We start from the raw sequence: 17,688 nt of genomic DNA, 5'->3' as shown, positions 1-17,688 counted from the left end.
CGCCCTGCCCGCTCCGCTGGCTGCCGCCTGTCTGCAGCGAGTCTGGCTCCGGCGGACGGGCGCGGGGGCCGCCGGCGGGGGGGGGTGGGGGCGGGGCGGCGGCGCTGCCTCGCTCCCTCCCCTCGGCGCTGCCGCCCGGCCCGCAGCCCACACTGACCCCTGCCGGGCGGATGTGCGCGGCGGCGGCGGGCCCGGGCCGCGCCAGCGCCGGGGGCGCCCTGAGCGACGGCGGGGCGGCTCGGCGGCGGAGCTGCCGCGGGGAAGGGCCGTGGCTGCCCTGGGGCCGCGCCCGTTCCCGGCCAGGCCCCCGGGGCAGGGGCAGGGGCAGCGGCACGGGGCGCGGCGAACGCGCGGCGAGGCGGCAGCTCCCGAGCGGCCCCGGGGCGGCCCCGCCGGCACCCACCAGCCCGCGGCCCGTCCCGGCCTCCCCGCCGCCGCTAGTAAGGACGGGGGGGACGGGGACGGACACGAGAAAATAAAAAAAAGAAGTACAGCGAGTCAGTCACAAGCAGAATTTTTGACGTTTCAAAAAAATGTTGTAAAACAGGAAAACCCAGTTCCAGTCACAGCCCAGCAGGCATAAACCCCGGGCAGGCTTCGGTCGGGCCTGGGCCCCGTCGTCTGGGAGGCACTAACACAGCCCCCCCCCCACCATCAGCCTCCCCCTCTCCCACTCCGAATATCCTCGGGGATGTAGTGTGGTGGCGCGGACCAAGTGAACCGGCCACCTTAATCTCAGCTACGCCCCGGCGGCTTGGGACAAGCGTAAATGAAGCTGTGGCTCTATGGTTAAACATAGAAATATTTATATGCACTATTCCCAAAGGAAAAAAAAATAAAATCCCTCCATCTGAACTAACAGAAAATCAGCTTCAGTCCACATTCCCTCACCTTCCCTTCCCAGGGGTACCTGTGACCCTAAGGACGACTACAAGAAACGAGCAAGGAATAAGTAACACAAGGAATTTGTAAAGGCTGCCAACTTCGAGCATCCACAGTTTTGACTCAAATGTGCTTTCTAAGTGTATTTGGTTTCCCTTCCTGCCTCGCCTCTCCCTGTTCGCAAGTTGGAAGGAAGAGGCAAGTCGGCCTGAAGGAGCCAGGAATCTGCCAACCCGGAATTCAGAGCACCAAGCGATCAAGATGGTGCAGGTGACAGCCTGCAGTTCATGCTGCAGGGCACCAGATGAGATGGGAAACAGGGAACCAGTGGAGTAGTTCCAAAATGGAGACAGTGTCAGATCAGCAGTGAAAGATGATTTTAGCAAATGTTTTGAATTAAGCCACAAGGAGCCAAAGGAACATCAAACAATCAAACAAAATCAAACAGAACAGCTTCCACTAATCTGGATGACATACTGGGGCTACCTGTCCTGAAAGTTGCACAAATCATCAAAAGGTCACAGGGTAAATAATCACCATATTCAACTATTTATAATCCATAATTTGGTAACTGTAATTTATTTATAACCTAACAAATTGGGAGGAACTCGATTTCAAGCTTGCTCTACAGTTAGCCATCAGGAGTCAAGCTCTCCATTTCCAAGAGTGCCCGAGTAATCTGTACACACCTCATAACAAATGAGTTTGACATGCTTCAGCTGCGTTCCCTGCCATGACCTCAAGGAAAACTGGAAGTCATTCACTTCCGTCAGAGATTCTTGCCATATGCAAAGGAATATCCCTAACCCATGGAGAACTTTATAAAGCAGAAAGAATCACCTATCAAGTAAAAAATTATTTCTATATAATACTTCTTGAGTGGAAAAATTTGCCTGGCAGCAATTTGGGCTATTTTGAGCATGTAGGAGGAGGGCAGCAAAACCCAATGAAAATGCATATGCTCATAACACATACTCAGAAAGCACTATGCACGGATACATGTCTTGGAGGTGAAACACAGAGAACGTGTAATACTGGTGGTACTCTTGTTCCTATCCAGGGTATCCCTGGAAGATACAACCTGCAACCAAAGATAATCTGCAATCGTTAACATACTGGCCGCTGCCAGAGGACAACAGGTCCTCAGATACATGAATTCCTTTCCCTTTAATCACCAAAATCACTATTACAAGTTCTATTCAGTATCTAGCTCCACTTAAACACATCTGAAGAATGTCAGTATTTCTGAAGCTTAAAGAGACACAGTTTAAGAGAAGTGTTAACATCTATACTCAAATAAAGGTATAAATCATACGAGATCTTGGAGCTGTGTAGAGGTCTCACTGTAAAAAGAATTCCAAAGAGAGTCTGGTTACAGGAAGAAACTTACCTTAAAACAAACAAAAACCTCTTCAGTGAAAGCAATACTCACAGTATCACAAATACTGAGGTTTCACATCCATAAGGTTGCATAGGCATCCTGACAATTTGTTTCCTGGATAAATAAGATGAAGTTCTCATAATTTATTTAAAGTATAGGCAGATCTGTGTATGATTTTCTTTTTCTTCACCATCCTCTCTAAATCTAGTAATGATATAATTAATACTTGGGCTGTTGGAGTTTTGAATTGTTGTTGTTGGGTTTTTTCCTTTTATTGGGATTTGAGAGGGGGTGGCGTATCGGGGTTTTTTACTGCTTTATCATTCACCTGATAGTAAAATTAACTTCAATGTTATCGGTAGACAGCATGGTACTGCATTCCTAAAGGTGTAGCTTAATAACAGGAGCAGCCACTCACCTCTGCCGTATCCAGAACTCTAATGCAAGACCCAAGAAAACCTCAAGGACTGGTTCTCTGTTGACTCTATAATAAATACTTGACCCAATAATGCCATTAGATATAGTAGGAGACACATAACCTGGTAAAGCACATTGTCTGAGTGTCCATATCCATCCCTGGCAGGGCCCCTTTTCTGGGCTTGTTACACATGGTGTAACTGCTATCACCTCTTCCTTCCCAGTCTTGCAGTCTTCAAGAAGTGCCACACTGCTAGGGAGGAAGCCAGTGGAGAATGCAAGTATTTGAGCAATTAGACTGAGGGGACAAAATTTTAATTCAGGGACATAATGGCTGTTGGTTTTAAGTTACTGGTGACTCATCTTGTTTCCCACCAGGAAGTCACAGATCAGCGTATCTCAAGTATTACTGATTCCTACTATCTGTTACGCCGCTGAGAGAACAAGGAGTTAAAAATTAAAAACATTCAAATCGCAGTAAGAACATAGTCAAGTAACATACGGGCACATGTAATAAGCCAGTCTTAGTAAGCTACATGTAAAAGCACACTACAAATAAACCACCACCTAAAGCTACTTAGAAAAGTATTTGGTAGGTTTTTTTACCCAGCAGGTCATCCAGATTTATCTCCCAGTTGACCACCACAAGCAGATAAGCACTGCTCATAAACCTAAACTGCTGGTGTTTTGCAAAGACAGACTGCAACCTTACTGGCCCCCTGCAGTACCTAAGGACAGAAAAGTCTTCAATATGTTAACTTCCAAAAGACACTGCTACTCAATCAAGCCCCTGGGGTGGGGGCTGGGTTTTGGTGGGGTTTTTTGTTACTGTTTTGGGGTTTTAGCATAGCAGAATCTAGTGAGGGAAGACATCACAATGGAGAAAGAGGTGGCAATTCTCTCTCACTAAAGCCAAGAAGTTATATTCTTTCTCTTGGACAATTCCAAGGTGGTCATTCCTTTCAAGGGCTTCCACTCTCTTTCCTGATTAGACTAACAAGAGTACATCAGGGAAGATGATTTCTTTATTTGGTGATTTATGGAACTAATGCAAATCAATCAAACTTCCTCAACATTTTTAAAATATAGTAACATACAAAAAAAACCCCAAACCACAAGTTTGCCATAACGTTTTTGGCCATTTCAAAGGAAAAACCTCTGTCAGATATTTTAATAAAAGACTGAAAATTTCCGAAGCGGTTCAAGATCTTAATGTAAATTCTAATGTTTTGGTCATAGAGGGATGGAGGTCTCAGCCTGCACTGAGCTTCAGAGTAGGTGCAAGGTCTTGACATGTACCTCAATGCCCAAGCAGATGCGTGCAGATGGATTTGTAGGTCTCCTTGACCAAACACACAGGGTCCTGGGACCCCAACTGTATTTCCAACAGCATGTTACAGTGGTGTGCAGTTGTGTCACTCCAGTGACTGCCATCACAGAAAAGGACCACTTCGTATGCCTTGTGAAGTAGGTGGTACATATTAAAGCAATGATGGGAAGAAAAATTATGTAAAGACGTAAGGAAGGCAGCACAAGGAAGATTACTTGTAAGATTGTGCTGTTGTAAAAAAATTCTGTCTGTTCTAGTCATTCACCAAAATCAGACTCCAGCTAGTTTGTTGTTCATGGGTACACACACAGAGTCATTCTGCAATTTGTTGTTCAACTGCCAGTTTCACCCACACACCTGCAGACCCCTCCACTAGATCTAAACCTCAGTTTTAGAAAATGTCACAAATCTTGAAAAGAGACCTTTTGGTCTTCTTGTCATGATGGACATAACTAAAATGGTTTTCACGCTACATAAAATGCTATGTCACACTATAAACTTAGTGAGCACTATAAATATCTGGATTGCATCCTCAGGTTTTAACAACAAGGTAACATTACAGAACATGCATTTCTTTGTTCTTGACTGAAAAAAAAAGGCTTGCAAAGGACATCATTAGACAAAGTACTATAGAGATGGCAATCAGCTGAGTCCAAACTGGAACTCCCCCAGCTACTATATACATTAAGTAATCTGTATACAGTATGTAATCTAAGAGCTTGGAAGAGACACAGAAGAAATCTCAGTTAGACACACGTTCTCTATATCTGTTGTTGAATTTCAAAAACCGTATTGTTGATCACTATGACATTTCCTGAAGACAGCACCAAGGTACCAGTGAATTTGGAGCCTGTAAAAACCAGAGGATGACAAGCTCTGTATAAATTCTGAGATAGTAAGAGTGGCCAATCAACACACAGCGAACAGAACTGGCACCTAAGACTCTCCAAACTTTCATGGCAGTAGCAACCTCCTCTTTTTTTCCCCAAAAGAAGGCCTAATGCAAAAAAACCTCCACTGCGAATGAGAACAGATCAGGTTGCCAGATCTACCTTTAGCTTCTGATAAATTAGCCAAGAAAGTGATGGCAAGGAAACCCTCCGCAAGGAGCCAAGAGAAATGGACTGGAATCTGATCATATCACATGAGCTACCAAGTATCACATACATTACCACAATAGAGAGAAATTGCATTCCCTGTTAAGAGGGGCTGGATGATTGAAAAGCAATCAAAATGGAGTTCTGTATCAACATCTTATTATATAGCCAATAATGTGTGTAGCAGTTAGACAGTATTTGATCATCAAATAAGAAACAAATTATTGTCTTAACCTGGCTATTCTTCTGTTATGAAAGAGCCTCAAACCATTTTTCTTGGAGTTAGCAGATCTTTATACATGTAGCAAGTGTCTTATGAGGCAGCATAGACTGAAAGAACAGAATCCTAACTTGAAACAGAGTTTTTCTTTTTTGACAGCATTGCTTTAAAATAAAAATGGCAACTACAGTTCTGAATTGATTCCCTGACTTATTTGGTATTTGAAATACCAAACTGTCTAGTTTGCTGAAATGTCAATAGCACTATCACATTAAAATAGAAAGATATTTAGTAACTTCCATATGCTTTCATATTCATTTATCTGCTTTAGAAATTAGTCAGTAAATTTTTCAGACTGGGGGGAAGCCTCCAGTAGGCAGATTAATAGTGATAATAAAATGCTATTTCCAAACTCTCTCACAGCACTAACACACTTTGGATACTGCTTCACTAATTTAGCAAATGAATTAATACACAGAATGTACTCTGTTATTATCAATTTACAAATAGGTGTATCTGCTTTGCAAAAAAAGTCTTTGCCATGTGAGAAATACAAGATTCTTTTTTGCAATATAACTTCCCAAATGTTTTCATTTTCATTCCCAAGTCTCAGATGGATTTGTGTTGGAGGACAAGCCTTAGTATTTCCATGATACAGACAGAGAATCTAAGCCATAAAAGAAATACAATTTCCCTTAAAAATGTACTATAAGAACAGGCAGAATCGAGAACCAATCCAAATTCTCCTCGTTTATTCCACAGCATTCTGTCTACTGGACCACAAAGCAGCCATTCACTGCTTGTTATTCTACAATTTTTAAAGTACTACCAAAATCCCATCTTCTCCAAAAACATAGCCAGAATTACTTTCTTAGCTACCAGTCCTACTGTACCAGTTTATGTTAATTGTGAGGGAAGTAGTAAGTTTGCAAAGCACTTATAAATGAAAGAATTGCCAAATATTGTTGGACAAGATCCTAACACTTTTCATGTCCACATCAGAAATCCCACTGACTTCAGTAGGACCAGGATCAGACTCATTTTACACACACAAAGCCTATAGAAAAAGCATTTGATAGAGAATGCAGTGCCCATCTAGTAGGCTAATGAAGATATGACCCAAAACCTCCAAGACTTTGTATAGTCTTACATGAAAAGAGGGAAGTCATTTGAAAAGGGTGCATAATAGAACAGATTATCAATAACAGCATCATCATCTTATGCTTAACTGTAATGGGAGAATCAGTATTACAATCCGTAAGCTTCTGTCTTTCCTGTTCACTAATATAATCATTCGTACTCAGCTGCCCATACTCCTAGCTTTCAAATCCTTCATAATAACTTGACACATCTACATGTGTTTGAAAACTACGCTGTTCCTCTTTAGAGCTTCACAGCATAATTTCATCTTTCTATTTACACAGAAAAAAAATATTTCTCATTTTTTGTGTTAAGGACCATCTTCACTGTGTCCCTGATACAGTACACAGCACCTGGTCAATGCTTAAACTTTAAAACATAATTGCCTTCATTTTAAGAACCCTACATTGCAATAATTTTACTTTTACTTCTGCCTTTCAACTCTCCCCAAGGATAAAGCTGAAGAGCTCCGATAAGTGGACAGCGGGAATTTACTACAACTACTTTTCTCCACCCACTGCCCCCCCCCCCCCCCCCCTTTTGCTTTTGGACTCCTTTTAAATTAAGGCTTTTGCATTAATGTAGCATTGAAAAATCTGAAGGCTTTACTATGACAGAAGACAATTAAAATTAAAGCAAATAGGTTGGACAGATTACACTTCTCAAATTCAAATTGCATATATTGTCACACAAGTAGTAGCTGAGTGTTCTTCATGACCAAGAGGCAACTCTGCATCACCTTCAGGCATCCCAGGCTAACAGTACCCACTGAATTAGATACCTGTGTTGTCCAGAATGAGAACAAATGGAACCTGCTGCTGACTGTATGCCTGCTTTACTTCATCTGCTGCTGTGAACAAAAGCATTTTTTCATGTCTGGAAAAATATTTCTACAATTGTTTACAGAAATACTGCAAATAAGACTGTTGTATTATTCCCTTCTAGCTTACTCCTCCCAAAGGGATCTTGGGAACTGTCTCTTTGCTCTTCTGTGTTAACTGTATCCTAGCGACTTTTTTTTAACCTCCCTGCTTTTGCTGGTCGTCTGTAATATATTTTTAATATTGAAAATCTGCATAGCATACAGTTGTTTAATGCCTTCCCCTAAAGGCTCTCAAAACATTTTGTTGTCACTAATCAGTTCCATCTCACCAACCCAGACGCACACAAGCATTATTCCTATTCTATAGACAAGAAAACAACTACAGAGAGGGCTGAGTGGCAGAATTCATTCCTGCATTCAAACTCCAACCACTAGATCACCAACAGCTTGAAAAAAGGCAAACCATTCTCTAATGCTCAGCTCTGTATGACTGTATTAACAGGAGTTCCTCCAATAACTTGCCGTCTCTTCTCTCAGATACATCCTTAGCTACTCATTTATTTATAAACAGGCTACCTACAGATCTTAGCATACCTTACAGACAACAAGAACAGAGGTCAATTAAAAAAATGTTAAAAAGGATCTTTCACAGTTACTTTTGCATCAGTGTAACAAATTGCAAGAATGCAAAATCCATAAAAACGATAGATTTTTTACATCTTTTTCCTTTTAACAGACTGACTATTCCTTTGGCTGGCATCTTCAGCATTCTTCACTGACAGCTGAACCGCTTTAAGAGACAACTAGAAAAATACATTCAAAATTTCTGGAAAAAGAAGTGTTTCTACATCTCAAAATTTTAACTCCAAAGCTCTATATCATCATTCTAGATATCATCTGAACAGGTCATTCACATCTCTCTTTAGTGAGTGCTAAAGTACCAAGACGTGCCCTGTCACCCTGGGAAAAATGATACCCTGATTAAGAACTGTAACGTAATGAGATGTAAGAAAAAAATGCTGTACTTCTCTTTGAAATCTAAGGCGTGAGAAAGTACTATATTCAACGATAGCCTTCTGCAACTGGTTAGAAACGCTATGCATTACGCACTGTGTAATACAGACTTTCACAATTAAAAATGGAAATAGTTTTCCTAGGTTAGGAAACTATTTACACAATAGGTAGTGATGTCATATACTAGAAGTTCGGGGGGTGGGGTGTTAATGTTAAATGATTAACGTTAAATAGGATTCAGTTTCAATCCTAACATGTAAAAACTCCTGTTGCAGATTAATGCAACTTTGGAAATTCTTCTGACACAATATCATCATTTGCAGAAATATGAGTAAATTTACACTGTGGCATTAACCTCTATTTTTGTTTATTTTCTATTATTACTCATTACCATTTCTGCAGTAGTTTTCCATTCATTGCAAAGAATGGAGACTTCCCAAAGGATGAATTAGGAATATGTATGAAAGTAAGTCCCCTTGGTAGAAGCTCTGCCTCACTTGTGCAAATGAACATACTACTTTCGTTTAGCATATCCACACTACACCACACTGTAATAGTAGGAATTCATGAACACATTGTCACAAGTTAAGCAAGGATGTAAAATTTACTACAAATCAGTTAATCTGCAATTATTTTCTACAAAATGTATTGCGTGCCCCAGCAACGCATGCAAAAGAAGCTGGTCTTTAACCAAGAAAATAAATGGCTTTGAATTAGCTCATATTGACCTGACAATAACAATTTGCATGCTGGCAGTTAATGCAAAACAGCTGACTTGGAGTAATCTACTTAGAATAAGGAGTTAAGAGACCAAGCAGGTTATTCGTTTATGTATACTCTCGATATATGTGCACTGACATTACATCAGACAGTCTGGCAACATTTTTATAAAATACAGCCACACCTATATCTTATGCCAATCTAAACTACATTGATTCCAGAAAAAATCACTTCCTCAAGCTATGTTTTTCTGGCAAGATGACAAAAGTCTGAAATAATCTTTATTCCTCAAACCTGAGACTTCTCACCAGTGTGCGCACATGGGGAAATAAATACCTGCTTATGGTTTATTTGTATGCCATTCACATCTTTTTAGCACATAACTATCCCAAACTGTATTGCTTCAAAACTCAACATTCATAAGACAATAAAACCTGCTCCTGCTCACAGGTATTAGAACTATCTTCTTAGTGTTTACTTTTGTTTAATCTTTGTTTTTATGGTGCTATTTATTTATTTCACTGCAGTACTCCATTTGTTAACCTGAAAGCACAAGAGATGAGCAAAACCTGAATTACACCACATGCAGCGAGGCCCCAGCCTCCCCAGGGAAACAGACACAATATGTTATCTCCAAGCCCTTTCTCCCTCCAAATACCTGAGCTTCTGCTGGGGGCAAGGCAGCACAGCACAGAAGATACTGTTCTGTTCAACCCCATTCCTGGCACTGCAGCCCAAGGGCAGCACGGAAATCTTGGCAGGGGACATCAGCGCTTAGACCATTTGAACAGTTGCATGGGGCATTCAGCCAGAGGTTGCACAGCTGCTGCTGGAAGAGGCTCCAAGCGACCCTCTCACCTACTGGGCCCCTCTGGTTTCACAGACCACTCACTGGTAACTGTGAAGGTTGTACCAATATCTAGGAGACTTCTCCCCACTCTACTAACTACCAAATAGAGTCTATAGCAGTTAACTGTAATGATCCAGGCACGGGCTAGGTGCTGCATTCATTTAAAGAAGCCTCTGAGAACATCAGAATCACATCTGCCACCAGAAATAAAAATCAGAAACACTTTGGAGTCAGGATAGCTGTGATTTGTCTGTTCTTAAAGAGAATTACATGAGCATAGGAATTTATTTGTCAGTGGGCAGTCTCAGCTTTGTACCAGACATATGATTTTATATGATATCCAGATGTCATTTAAAACAGTGTCAAAAGTCAGACTAAAATTAGTATTCACCAAGTGACTTTTTTAAAGAAAAAATATGCTCTGCAGCTCAAAGAAAGAATTGTAAGTATTTCCTAGACTCGTGTATTTCTCTTAGTAATGTCATTGGGTTTTCCCTTGTACAAACACATAAGCCTAAAGAATTAAGAGTGGAAATATTTTCCATGTTTCTGTTTGGATATGGCTCGTAACTCAGGATCAGTTTATGAGCCACAGTAGTTCCCCCAGAGCATAGAGCTGTCCACCACTATAGTTTGATTTACATGCACAGTATCTACCTACATGAAAAGTCTTGATACCTGGAAAAGACCAAGATGGGATTTCTATATTTATTTATCAAAAGAATGAAATGACTTTCAACAGCCTTAGATTTTCTTTGGCAGTATTAGAACTGCCTGCACACTACTCAGTCTGTGTAAGCTGGGGGAAGGGGGGGACACGACCAAAAAACCACATTGCGTATTTTGTTCTGAGACAGCCACCCCCAAGCTTTACCTACCACTCTACAGAGTGAGTTCACCTCCATGTCATGCTGTGCCTACCAAAACTGTAGCAGTCACCCACTTTCACTGAATAAAATGGTGCTCTATTTGCAAAGATTTAAATAAAGCTGTCTTTGTTCATGAAAGATCTCTATTCTTTTCAGCAAAAGGCATGATCTCATCATTCTGATATAATTGTCCCATTAATTGCGTGAAAGAAACTTTGCATTGCCACAGCTGAGACAGATCACTCTGGAAGGTGAATCTGGGGAGTCTAGAGGGATGTTTACAATTTACCTCATCAACAGGAAGAAGAATGTGTGTCATTTAGCTATTCCCTACGAATGAGAAAGAAAGAAAAATGAGCATGGAGCTAGGCTGACATTGAGATGCCATTCAAAGAATATACAGCCCCAACAATGTTTCAGCCTCATAATAAGCCTTTTATGATCAGTTTGCCCCCAGTTGCCTTGTAAAACTCCATCTCAGAAAGGGATTAGAGATGTCTTTTAACCAGGAACATTCAATTGCACCTTCAGGAACACCTGTCTATTTCAGTGGTTGGTGTTGGTATTTTCTGCTGGACAGTCTTCTAGAAGTTCTGCAAAGACATACTATATTGTAGCTTTTTGCTCAATTGCAGGTTTCTGATTAAAGATTGTTTAGATTTTTAAGTCACAGCAAGGCAGATTTCAGAAAGAAAATGGTATTATAGTTGATTTTTTTTAGAACACCACATTGTAGTCATACAAGAAATAGATTTCTCTGTTGTAATAGATACTACTACTCAATACAGTTCTTGAGCAAGTGACTTTCTTCCAAGTCACTCTTCCTTCCAGAGTTCTAAACAAAGTGCATAAGACATGATCAGATACAATAGCTGTATGAAAGAAAAATCCTTTCCTTCAGATGCATCCCAGTAAGTAGATTGTTTCAGCAACTTAACACTCTTGAACTGACATGAGTACTTGAGTCATTTCTTAAACATCACAAGAGTTAGCTACACTAGAAACGTGTTACCCTTCAGTGCTTTGAGTTTCAATTTATCAAGACTGACAATCTAGAGAAGCTGGATGCCAAAATAGCAGTACTGATCTGGATGCAAGGATGCTGCACTAAACAGCCTGCATGTTCTGTAAGTCTCATTAAGAAGCCTGAAGTCCTTGTGTTATACAACTATTCTTGGTGATTAAAGCCAGAGATTCAGGAATGTGGAGTTACAAGATTAGGCCCATACCCTGATCACTACGGAAGGTAAGAGCAAGTAAAACACTGTCTCTACCACTGATACTTCTACTTTCCTCAGCTGGGTGTAGCGGTGCACACCAACACTTCCTACGCCAGAACAGGTGAACAGACTTTTCACCTCTCCCCTAGCTCATACTCTTGTGGCCCTGGGACTGCAATCCTACCCTTGTACAGCCACCACTTCCACTTGTATTTCATCTAAACAATTGGGTTTGCCTTTTTTGTTTCAGTTCATGTCTGACACACCTGACTCTCCAGGCAAGGCTGTTAATCTGCTTTTCCTGGCATGACTTCTTGGACTCTGGGACTGAATACAAATATCTCTTCATATTATATAACAGGAAGATCCATCTGAGGGACCATATGTTAGTCTGACCTGCTAGATCTTAGGCCTATAATACTAACACAGAAAACAGACCTCATCCTACCCCTGGATGATCAAGTGGGGTAAACTCTTGGCAAAGGGAACCAAAACTTGTCTCTTCTAGGTATCTATATTTATGATGTTTCATACCCTGAGATCCACACGTTAACAGGGCTAAGCAAGGTGGAGTTCTTCCTGTGCAGAAAGGAAGTACTGCCTCCCAGACCTGTAAGTCCTCAAGTCAGGCATCTAGAAGAAGAGATGCTTTAGCACACTGACCTGCATTGTCTTTGTTGTTTTAGGTGAAGCACATGACTTATTCCTGCACTGCCTACAGATCTGTTGAAAACTGCTGCTCATAAAAAGCTCATCACACCACAGGCTGCCTCCCTCCCTGTTTAAGAAGCAGGATGCCATCTTGTTTACAGACCTGGCCAAGCGATAGCAGACTTTTTCCTTGGATATTTGTTTCAATGTGTCAAAGTGACTAAAAGAGTATTTTGTTAAAGTTGAAAAGGGACCAACTTCTGGCCAGCAAGTATTGGTGGTGCAGAGGTGCACCTCTTCATGCCTGAACTCTCTGACACGACAGTTTTTCACATGACAAGGATCTGCCTAAGCAAGCAGCACGGGCTTTGCCCATCAAAAAGTGCAACATATGAAGCTCACTGTTCCCAAAGGAATTGTCATGCAACTCCCACATTACCAAATTAACAAAAAAGCATCTTAGGACAATCCTCATGTTATCACTTCAGCATATATAAATTGGATTACAGTGGAAGCAGGTTTTTCAAGAGCAGTACACTCAAGGGCATTAACAGACCATAGTTTAGTCCATTGCTGCTGCAGCAGCTGTTCCCCCTTTTGTTGCAGTTAGGGGACAAGAGCATCTGGGTTTCAAACCAGTATCATGAAGTTCAGAATAAGTGGCACCTGTAGCTGGGCTAGTCTTCAGTTAAGCTGACAAAGGCATCCTCATACTTGGCATCACTGTTCCAAACTGGTCTGCTTTCCACTCTAGCATGTCTTCCTGACCCAAACAGGCTCTAAATACTGACACCCTGCTCCAAGTCACACAAAGGGAGCCGATCAGCAGCATCAGTGGCTCCTGGCTGTGGAAATGCCAGAAGCAGCTTTCCAGAATGAGGGTGTCTTCAAGACCCCTGCCCCTGCAGCAGATATGCCTGCTTCCGCCCAAGTTCTGAAATAACTAGTGTCTTAAAAATACTCCTCCAGCTCAGAAGACGTTACAACCTACAACCTCCTGTCATCACCCTTCTGCTAGAGATTATCTGATGGAGGGGCTCTTAGAGATGTTCCATAATCTGTTGCCTTCAATGTGAACTCAACTTTAAAAAAATACAAAACCAACAACGCAGCTTTCTAACCTAACCCGTTTTGACAGACAAATTCAAAAATGACAACACACACAACATCTGAGACTACAATAATCACCAGCTGAAAAGATGGTGACAAGCAGCTGAGGAGCGGTTGCCTTTTCTGCAAGTGCAGCAAGATCCAGACAGTAACTTCTAACCATGACTTCATTAAACAATAATTTTGTTTTCTAAAAGACAGCTTTTCCTATACGTTGCTAGAATCAAAAAAATATATATATTACTCATCTGTGTTGCTAAAGCTCACATCTCTTACTTAATCCAAACACTCTTTCTGCACAGCGAAGTGTCAAAGTCTCTTCCCAAAACCTTTGCTTAAAAAGACCTTGCAACGTCCTTACCTTCAAAATAAATTAACATTTTTCACCTGTCTCAGTCTCTACTGCACCAAAATAAACTGGTTTAAATTATTTTTAATGTTCCAAATGCAAGCTTCATTTCAGTCTATGAATCTGTATTTCATACTACACTCATATGTGCTTTTGCAATTACACAAAATAAAATTCATCTTTCTACAAAAGACTGGATAAGAATCTCCATGCCATAAAATAAGATCCATGATAACCTGCTTACTGAAGTGGTGCAGAAGTATCTTACCTAGATCCTTCCTAAGAGGGCAACTACTATACTGCAGCAGCATAGCTGGTTTCATTTCTGGTGATGCTAGTCATTATTCTTCTTTTAAGTAATTCTGTATATTACAGCAGTTCTGGGGAACAGCCTCAGTTCTTCTGCAGGGGTTTTTTGTTCATTTGTTTTGGAGTTTGGTGGTTTTGTTTAAACTCACAAACATCTTTTCTTGTTTACAGCAGTACTGAAAATCCTGACAGACTAGTTCCTACAGGCCACACGCCTGGAGCTATGACAGTAGTTCATTTGAGGACTCCAGGGGTGACCACAAGGGAGAGGGGTACACAGAAACTATAGACACTGTGCAAGAAACATGTAGCATATGGAAGACGCTTTCAAATGACCTCCTAACATACACCAGCTGCTTAACACATACTGTTTGAACCCAGGAAAAGCTATGCAGGTGTGAAGGTGCAGCAAAACAGTTTTGGGGAAATACATAATTTGCCTACATTAAATGGTTTATGCAACTAAATGGCAAGATTAAGCACCAACTGTTGTTCTGGGTATGCAAACGCTTTGAAAACTCCATCCCATTATTTAATTTACTTCATTTCTAAAAATACCAAACCTCTTAAATTACTGTTCAACTACACAATAGGTTGCTAGCCTGTAAGTCAGCATTCTTTCCAGAGACAGCTTTTAAGCTCACAGTCATGTTTTCACAATTAAAACCAGGTAAGAATCGTTGTCTCATGATCTTAGGTTATGTTCACATCCTGTTCACACATATCCTACTTTCAGTTTTATCACAAGGACAATACAGCTTAGATGCTTTGTACTACCACTTCTGTCTCTTCATTTAATTCTTTTAGTTCCTTGATTCTTTCTGAATTTATTAAATTTTCAGCTATTGTCAACAACTAAGTGCATCAAATTTTCCTTTCTTCTTTTTCACTCTCTAGAGACAAAGCTAAGGGGCTGGTGGATGTCTGAAGATTTAAAACTAAAAACATTAAAAGTTAATGCTGTTAGTCCATTTCCCCCATGGTTTTTCATAACAAATATGTTACATTTAGAAGACAGACTTATTTGAATTGTTGAATTTTATCAACTATAAAAAACAAAACCTGTTTTTTACTATATCGCAGAATTACACTCAGATAACAATAACATATATCTATGTAATATACATCTGTAACTACTTGCAATAAAACTGAGATTGCACCATACTATGCAAAATGCCCCTCTGATCCTAATGGACAAGAAACCACAAATTACGCAAGGTAAGCCTTCAAAAGGCATGGCTTTGTGAGAGATTCTTATAGGCACCATCTGTTTAAATCATTAGAAAATTTAACATTTCACTAAAATTTGTTTTGCCAGGTCATCTCTAGGTTCCATTAAATGAATCTTCTGTTGCTAGCACTCAGCAAAACAATTTAGAGAGGAAAGCATATTTATCCAAGACAAGCTTAGAACACAACACATGGTCCAAATATTCTTGTGTTTTGGAAAGTGTAATCCACACTGTTGTCTTTACTTACACTAGGAGAGAGAGAAACCTGTGAGAAGCTGTACCAGTAGCAAAGGGAGGAGGACATTTCAATATTTTGCCTTTGCACCCAATGTTTCCCATAGAGAAAATAAATGGAGAAACCCCTCCAATATCAAATGCTGCAATGAAAATTAAAAAAAAACCCAAACCACAACCAAATACTAAAAGCTCCTAAACCCTACAGGACATACTCTTGGAAAATCAACAGGGTGACACACTCTGATTTACCTTAAAGGGAGAAAAGTTTTCCTGCTCTTTGGATCTTACATATGCCAGTGGGTTAAATTACGAGCCTTTGTTGCTTTGGCATTCCCTTCCCTCTCCATGGAGGCCCTGGTCTCCAAACACTGATAGCATCCACAGGAACAAACAAACAGAAGTTCTGATCTGATTTTCACACAATTGCTGAAAACCTGCAAGATAAAGGTGAAGAACATCTGAACAGATTATTAAAAAAAAAATCTATAATATGATGACACAAGATATTTCTTTCTGAATACAGAAACCCCACTTGCCTAGCTATCATCCTTTACTATGAAAAAAACTTTCAAAGACTGTTTCTCTCTAGTACTCATGAGTCATTTTCTAACATCACATCTTTGGCAGCTTGAAGCATTTTGAAAGTGGAAAGCAAACAAAATTGCTTTTAATGCACTCATAAGAGGGTACTTCAGGTTTTTTAAAAGCCATTTTTTCTCTATCTTTTAGCTGCTAGGAGGCTTTAAATGGGACCCCTGTAGGTTTTTGTCTGTAAACCATAAGTGAGTATAAAAGCTTGGAAAACTTGCAGAGATTCTGAAGCAGGTTCACACAGCTTCATTGAAACTGTGTGTGGTTCTGAAGCTCACCAGGGCTCTACTCACCAGGAACCATTTAAAATTGTGAACTTAAAAAATAGATTTAAAACTCATAAAGGATTATGATGAAAACCTAAGACTTATTTTGTAGGCTTCCAGCTTGAAAGAAAAATACTATTCTGTAAATAGGGAGGAATGGGTTTTCATTCTCCAAAGGTTTTTGGATATTGCTTCTTTGAAAACATATATAGTAGACTGAAAAGCGGATCAGAGTAACCTCTGTAAACACAGCCTGAATTGACCTGCAAAGTGATTTACCTGTATCAAAAGAATCAAACTGATCAATCCATTATACCAACACATGGTGGCCCAAATATCCTAAAAGCACTTGCAGAATTGTTACAATGGAAATTCCCCATCTTTGGAGGTGACTCTTCTCAACCCATATCAGTATCAGTAAGAACAGCCAGCAAGAAAAGAAGGCTTGGAAAACCACCACTGCTACCCATAAATATAATGAGAAATGTCAAACTACTTTCATTTATATGAAGAATCAGTCAAATTAAGTTTTTTTGACTAACTGTTACCTCGCTATTACTAATTTCTCATTTTACACTGTCAGGTTTAGCATAACTTGGTGCTGCAAAAGAAAATGGAAAAGCATTGTTTTGAATATTTGAGAGAGACGTGAAAAATGTATCACAATAGGGTCTCATATGGCATTTCTTGTACATACACAGTTGTCACTGAAGCCCATGAGAGGAAAGATTGTCAGACTGGATTTTTACTTTAATCAGCATTGAATTCTAGTACGACACAAAGAAGTTAATGAACAGAAATTAAACTGGTTTTTCCATGCTTTCTGAAAGTGGTGCAGTAGATGGGCAATGCTCGATTTCATTTAAATTTGTTGTGGGACTGATTTTGCCGCTAATAGTTGCTTTTAGCTTTTATACTCCTTTACTAGGATTTTATACTCATTGGTAGTGAAGAACACTCAGCAGTGGTGTTGATTTCAG

This window comes from Falco punctatus (genome assembly GCF_963210335.1).
Source record: "Falco punctatus genome assembly, chromosome: 3".
NCBI classification, from domain to species: domain Eukaryota; kingdom Metazoa; phylum Chordata; class Aves; order Falconiformes; family Falconidae; genus Falco; species Falco punctatus.
The sequence above is the reverse complement of the archived record's forward strand: the minus strand, read 5'-3'. Positions refer to the sequence as shown.